Source organism: Rhamphochromis longiceps, linkage group LG7, assembly GCF_057381845.1.
Source record: "Rhamphochromis longiceps isolate RC_006_pf linkage group LG7, R_longiceps_female_GT1.1, whole genome shotgun sequence".
NCBI lineage: Eukaryota > Metazoa > Chordata > Actinopteri > Cichliformes > Cichlidae > Rhamphochromis > Rhamphochromis longiceps.
Window position 1 is genome coordinate 41605499 of NC_140563.1, and position 7073 is coordinate 41612571.

The window sequence follows — 7073 nt, forward strand, 5'->3', positions numbered from 1 at the left end:
AAATGTTAAAAACTGCAATCTTTAAAATACTCTTGAACCTGGAATTTCTCTTTATCTCTGTAAATATAACAATTTCTCTTGTGACAACCTCAGAAGCTCTATAGGGATGTCAATTTATGATTATGCGTTACAAAAGTAAAACTTAGTGTGGATGTTGGGAAAAAAAACAAAATGGTCTTTGACAGTGTGGAATATATTTAGAAAAAAGAACCTGTCAAAAACCACTATTTTATGGTTTATGGCTGATATTAAATTGTCACTCTGCTGTGTCTCTATTTGTCTTTGCTATGTGTGCTCAGTCTATCTACTAGTGTTGCCAGTTCTCTATGTGTCCTTAATCTGGGTATCTGGTCCCAAGTAAGTTCCATTAGTGGAAATTAAATCCATTTTCAAATCCACTGAAGCAATCCAAATCCACTGGGTGCGCTTCAATCGCCTTCCAGATTCTAGGGAAATCAAACACCAAGGGCTAAATGGTAAAACGCCCTACTTTAAATAAAAAAAAACACGGGGTTTATGTCTCAGGAATGTGAAATATAGGCATATCAATAGCGATAGTATAGTGGAAATTTCCATTTTAGGGCCATAATGTCACCTGAGCTAAATATATTCATATATATATGAATATATGTATATATATATATATTAGGGGTGCAACGATATTCGTATCGATATTGAACCGTTCGATACAGTGCTTTCGGTTCGGTACGCATATGTATCGAACAATACAACATTTGTAATTTATTTTATCAACTTTCCTTCTGACGATGCTGTCTGTGTTGAGCGCTCAGTGAATCTGCGTTCGACTACTCTGCCTAGGCTGCACTGTCGAGCGCAGATCCACTGAGCGCTCAACACAGACAGCATAGTCAGAAGGAAGAGCGCAGGGCAAGCTAGCAAGACAGAAGTTAAGCTCTCCTTGCAACATGGACCTCCCCCACCCTCATTCAGATCTGGCGTTTGGAATTATTTTGGTTTTCATGTGACGTATGACCCTGAAGGTAAGCGAGCCATGGACTAAAGTAAAACAGTATGTTGGATGTGCCATGCAATGCTCAATTACATGGGTGGGAACTAGTGTGTTAGCGCAGTTAGCTCGTTAAAGTGTTGGCCGTCTAGCCCCATGCACGGGGCGATCGGCGGTAGCTCGTTAACGGAGATTTGCCGTGTTGTGGCGTTAAGGTCATTTCAACGAGATTAACCTGAAAGCACTAGTGGGAACACAACGAATATGACAGCACATTTACGCCGACATCATCCTAGTGTAAAGACAAAAACAACTAACTAACTTTAGCCGAGTCATTTGGACAGCTGTTAGCACATGATTCTCCTTATGCTGCTGAGAATATAGCCCAGAAGAAGCGGATAGTATAGCTTTTATTTTGGAAAGAGACATTTCTCTGTAATAAACTCTCTTTTCCAAAGATGAGTGATTCCTCAATCAGATACAGGGCTTGCAATATCGCTAGCCCGACGTCCTGGAGCTAGCGATTTTTTCAGTCGGGCTACCAAAATCTATCTCTTCCCTGCCCGTCGGGCTATTGTAGGAAGGAAAAATATATGGCAATGCTTTTGCATTCTTTCAGAAATGTAGCTGGGTAATTATGTCATTGGCATCGGTGAGCCACTGTCAATATGTGACATATTGAAATCGCGTTTGAATTTGCGCTTGTTTTTTTGCTTTCACTTTGCAATCGTGCGAACTGTGTATAGAGAGCGACAGCACTGATCTGTGAGTGATGATAATTTGTGCACCAATTCCTCTGACATTGTCTTATTAATCGTTAGCTTACTACGCAAACATGACAAGTGAAATCTCCCGCAGCAAGCTTAAACATGTGAGAGGTTGATCGCGCAGAGAATCGCTGAGCTTATGTGAGTGCGTGTGTAAAAGCAGCAGGATATATATTTTAGTTCTGTTGAGCCAAATAAGACAGGTCAGGGTGAAGTAGTGACAGCCAAAGAAAAGCTTACCACAAAACGGAGAAGTTATGACAAATCAGACTATAAGGCAAAAAGAAAGTGCAGCTTTATGGTTTCATGGACAAAAGAATTTCTGTGGCTGCAATATGACGAGCTAAATAACCAGGGCTGCACATAAGTGGTCCGCAGGTGCGCATTCGCTGTCAAAATAAAAAACACGCACAAGGGTTAGGGTTAAATTTAAAAACTGTACTTTTAAGTTAAAATATATATTTATAATTTTAATAAATGACAAATTAAAAAGGCATGAACATTTTTTTTGTATCGAAAAAATATCGAACCGTGACACCAAAGTATCGAACCGAACCGAACCGTGAATTTTGTGTATCGTTGCACCCCTAATATATATATATATATGTCTAGATTCAAAGTTGAAACATCTATGCCTGTTTCATCTTTGAAACCCCCCACCCCCACAAAAAATGCTTTAAAAAAAGTCTGAGATGTCAAGGGGGAATTATGAAGAAAAGGGGAATCAGGGAAATCTGGAATATCAAAAAAGGAACAGCAAGGGAAAACAATGCTTAAAAGAAGGAGGAGGAAACAAAGACAGACTGCAGGGTGATCATACAATAACAGCTCACTCTTTCCCTCCTTCTCATCCTTTTATCTTGTCAATACTCAGAGTTCACTGCAAAGTCAATGCTTGGGCGAAGGAGTCCACGAAAGTGCTGGAGGGGCCTGGAGCGCACGCATGCACACACACAGACACAAGCATACGCACACTTTTTCAGCCTAACCTATGTAATGCTCACTTTGTAGGGCTGCAGGCAGATATTTGTCCACTGCAGTAAATAGCCGTGTACGACCACACAAATAAAGAAGTAAGGATGTAATAATCCTGTCTCCCCCTCTCTCCAACACGTTCACAAAGTCTACTGTGTGCAGTACAAGACGAGCATTATACGGCTGTAACAAGTAAGGACTAAAGAAGCCTGTGTTGCCTCTCAATAAATCAACTCCATTTAGGCGAGAGAGGCAACAAAGGCACCCCACATTTCCACATAACCAGGACAGGTGTGGCTGAGTGTGTCAGCAAGGGGCACCTCCTGCACACGAAAGCAGGTTGGAGAAGGGTGGAGCAAATAAAAATAACCTCAAGGCAACAGGCCATTAGTCAAGCATGAGGACCACCAGACACAAAGAAACGATAAGACAAATGAGAAGCACTGGAGAATAGCAGAGAGCAAAAGCAGCTCAATTCACCAGTCAATAAAAAGAGAAACAAACTATCTGCACATAACGAAAAAAAAAATTAACAAGAGGAGAAATATTGCAGCATCAGACGAAACAAGTTAGAAAGTTCTGCGTGGTACTGCATGCTGGTAGGTGTGAAGACCTTTGAACGCTGACAAGCTGACACGCCTGCTGTGGTCTTTCGAGTTGTTCCAACACCGGGAAATGAGGCGCACGTTTACGGTTTAATGCGTGGGGTTTTTTGTTGTTGTTTTTTTGGTATGCCAACAAACTGGTTGAGCAAGACGGGAGAGCAGTTCAGCATTTTCTTCCTCTCTGTCACTCGCTCGATGACGGGCATGCACGCACACGTATAGACACACTCGCGTAATAGGACACATATACACACACAAAACAGGAGGTATATGTATGTAAGGAAGTAGCCAGTTAACCTCAGTGATGAAACTTTGATCACTTACTTTTGGTTCCCTAAATCTATGCCCCCGTGAAGGCTAAAGGTGCATTTAAAAAAAAGGAAGTAGTTAAGTAACATAGCAATTTAAAAAAAATGCATTTAACACTTCAGGAAGACTTACCCCAAAAACCGCAGAAGAAGGGTTTGATAAAATATTACAGCTAAACAATTGAGACCTTTGTGCCAACGGTATAGCCTACATATCTTACAGTCAAGTGCGGAAGTGGGCTATCAGACACCTGCTATAAAAGATGAACTACAGTCGACCGACACCATCTGGCTTCATTGTCTTATTCTTCAAAGAACGGTTAATTTTTGAGACTCAAACATGTCTGACTGAAAACGTAACACGCTCAGTAACAGTAACATTAATAAAGTTTATAGTGTACGTAGTTCCTCTTTTTGCTTTTTTGACAAGGAAAAGCGAAAGCAAAATTAAAAAAATTAAAAAAAAATTATTTAATGCCAGTTAACTTAACCACAACCAACCGACAGGGAGAGATAAATTGTTCAAACTCTTGCTACTAGATTCTCAACTCTGCCTGGACGGCGCGCCGTAGAAAGGCGTCAGAAAACATCAAGAAAATACTTACGAGGTTGGCAAATGGGCTGCTGGGAGTCCGTCAATGACTCAAAAAACCCCACAAAAATATATATCCGAGCAAAGACAAAACAAACCCGATAAACAAAGCTCAGTCCAACACGTGAGCGAGACGAGCTGTCACCGTCCACTCGCGACGAAGAGAATAAAAAAAAATCACGAGCGCCTTGACAACCTGGGCAGCGAGCGAGCGCGAGCCCGGAGCCGCCTGCTGGTCTATCCCGCCTCGCAAGACACGAGAGCGGAGCCAAAGAGAGGGAGAAATCTCCGGAGATGAATGGCGGGAGTGCGCAGGCGCGGACGAGGGGGGGTCGACTCATTCCGCTGGAGTCGGGCTGTGAAGAAGGCAAGTGCAGAAGTGCCGCATGTATGTAATCTATAGCCTACTACTAGCTCTCCGTACCAGGAAGGGATTTTAGAGGGGGAAAAAAATACGTGACAGCGTAAACAGCCGCTGATATATGGCGATAAAGCTATTCCTCAACCCATATGCAGACACACATAGCCTATATATACATTTACACACACAAAGAGAAAAAGACAAGATACGAGCTTCTAACTGAGCTTTTTCATTAATGTATAGCCTGTGCAGCTAATGACATTACTTTGAGAGGTTAGGCAAGAATTCACCGCAGATTCATTTATATTTACTAAATCTAATATATGTGATATCTAATCTGAGGCTTGTAAAAAAGAAAAGTCGATTGTGTCCATTAACACAATCAATTTTAAATAAAACAGAAAATCAGATGTAAGATGCTGAGTAAACAAGTCAGCATGAAAGAAAAAGTACGAGTGCTTGTTTAGTGATTTCTTTTTGTAGTTGAAAGCATTAAATACGACTTTACTGCCAAAACAACAGAGTCAAAAAAAAAAAAAAAAAACTGAGCAAAGAAACTGATTTAAAAAGCATATGAGGAGCTATAGCCTATCTTCTCCAGGGCTCCCTCTCCATCCACGAGAGGCATTAGCTACTCTCTCTCTCTCCCCCCAGACAGTCTTATAAATAATTCAGCAAAAAAAGCTTATTCCTCAGCCTGGCTGCATGCAGCACCAAAAAGCCTCTCACGCTCCCCGGTGCCACAGCGTCAGTCTATGCTGGCGTTACCAATTAAGCTAAAATAAATCTAGAAGCAAAATAAAGTTCAATCAACATTCTTGTTTCGCAAATGGCTGTGGAAGATCAGCCAGATCAGCCGGGGATTACGAGGCTGCTGTCAACTATCAATAGCCTCATGTGCCTGGAAGAGACAAGGGGGAGAGGGGAAAAAGAGGAGCTGGAGGAGGAGGGGGGGGGGGGTCTGAGTTTCAATGCGTAGACGGTGCAGGGCAACCGAGGATGCTGTTTGTCCTGTCCGCGGATCTGATCGGAGGAGAGCAGAGAGTCAACCCGCAAGAGACAACAAATGAATCCAAGACATCCCGTCCCAAAGCTGCGCATCTGAATTGCTACATGCGGAGCTGGTGAGGGGAGATGAAGGGAGTGAAGGGGGAGTGTAAAGCCAGGACAAAAAGCAATTTACCTGCACACTGCTCCCGTTCAGCCTGCCGTTATTACTTCCCCACTCAGTGTGGCTTTCAGGGCTGCCGCTCACTCAGAGGTGCCCGCCGCTGAACGGGAATTTAGACGACGGGATTTGTTCACGTGGCCCCGTTCGGTGCTCCTAATTGGCGGAGCTCCTGGAGCTGCTGCTCCATTCGCACCTGTGCAGCAAACGGTGCAGCCGACAGCGGTTCACGGAAGAGAGGCAGGTGCAGGAGAGGAGAGAGAGAAGGGAAGCAGTCTGGCAAAAGGTACAACCTCTCGTAACAGTCTAATGCAACTCTTCCTCCTTGTTTTGTTTAATTTAAATAGATTCAATTTTATTTATGTAGCGCCAAATCACAACAACAGCTTTATATTGTAAAGAAAGTACACCAACAAACATGCAGAGAAAACCCCAACAGCCAGACGACCCCCACTGAGCAAGCATAAGGCAACAATGGTAAGGGTTGGGGTGTTGGGTGGAAGAAAGGATAAAGAGACACTAAGTTTAATTAAACTCCCTGAATAAGTCGGTCACATAACTAACAGCTGAAGCATACTACAGACAAATATTTTAGTTTTTTTTAGCTTTCTTTTGCAGTGTTGGCTCAATATGAGATATGAGATACATCTGTTACACATCTGCACAGCAGAAGAATTTCCGTGGCTGTCGTTTGAGCAACTTGGCCTTATCCACATCCATGAGCACATGAAATCCTAACAGGGCCACATATAGCTAACAGTAGTGTATTTACAGCAATGCATGAGTGCATTTGATTTACAGTAATTGGTGCCTAGTGTAGCCCACAGGTGCTTCTGCCACATGCATAACAACGCACAACATATTTGCAATATGCTATGCATTAAATACTGTATTTCTGCTTGAGACTTCTAAACAAGGCTGCAGCAAACCTCAGTATGTACAGCCAAACCTTTATTCCTTTAACACATGCACACACAATACACGCGCACCATACACACGCTGTTATTCATCTACCTACCTAGGCCACAGCATAGTAGCAGTCAATGGTGCGGGAGTATTTTTAGATCTTATGTGGGTTGCAGATGCTGCTGTACTCAACCGGGTCATAGCAAACAGAAATCTGTTTTCACTGTAACATTCAGTGCCTTTTGATTTCCTGTCAGATTTCCCCATCCTGTCAACATGTGCTTTGCCTTCCATCTTCTTCTTGTGCAAAGATCTGTATTACCACTTTCACCTGAGCACACCTGTCTGAATGTGGTCATAAGTCGTAATCTGTTAAAAAAAAATCTGTAATTTTCAGTTTTCTTCACAGCTACTGGCAGATTGG

The 7073-nt window shown here is 42.6% G+C and overlaps 1 protein-coding gene across 2 annotated transcripts in view; it reads right to left on the reverse strand.

Annotated features, from left to right (window-relative positions):
• The window catches only part of strbp (spermatid perinuclear RNA binding protein), a 97315-nt gene extending 91482 nt beyond the window's left edge, over window positions 1-5833 (reverse strand). Inside the window, exon 1 of one of the 2 annotated variants that reach the window (XM_085413677.1) lies at window positions 5759-5833. The gene's annotated coding sequence lies outside the window, so the exon portion shown is untranslated. Of the gene's footprint in view, window positions 1-4227; window positions 4514-5758 lie in introns of those variants that run through there. The other variant, XM_085413676.1, reaches the window with a different exon arrangement.
• Between the last annotated feature and the right edge of the window lie 1240 nt (window positions 5834-7073).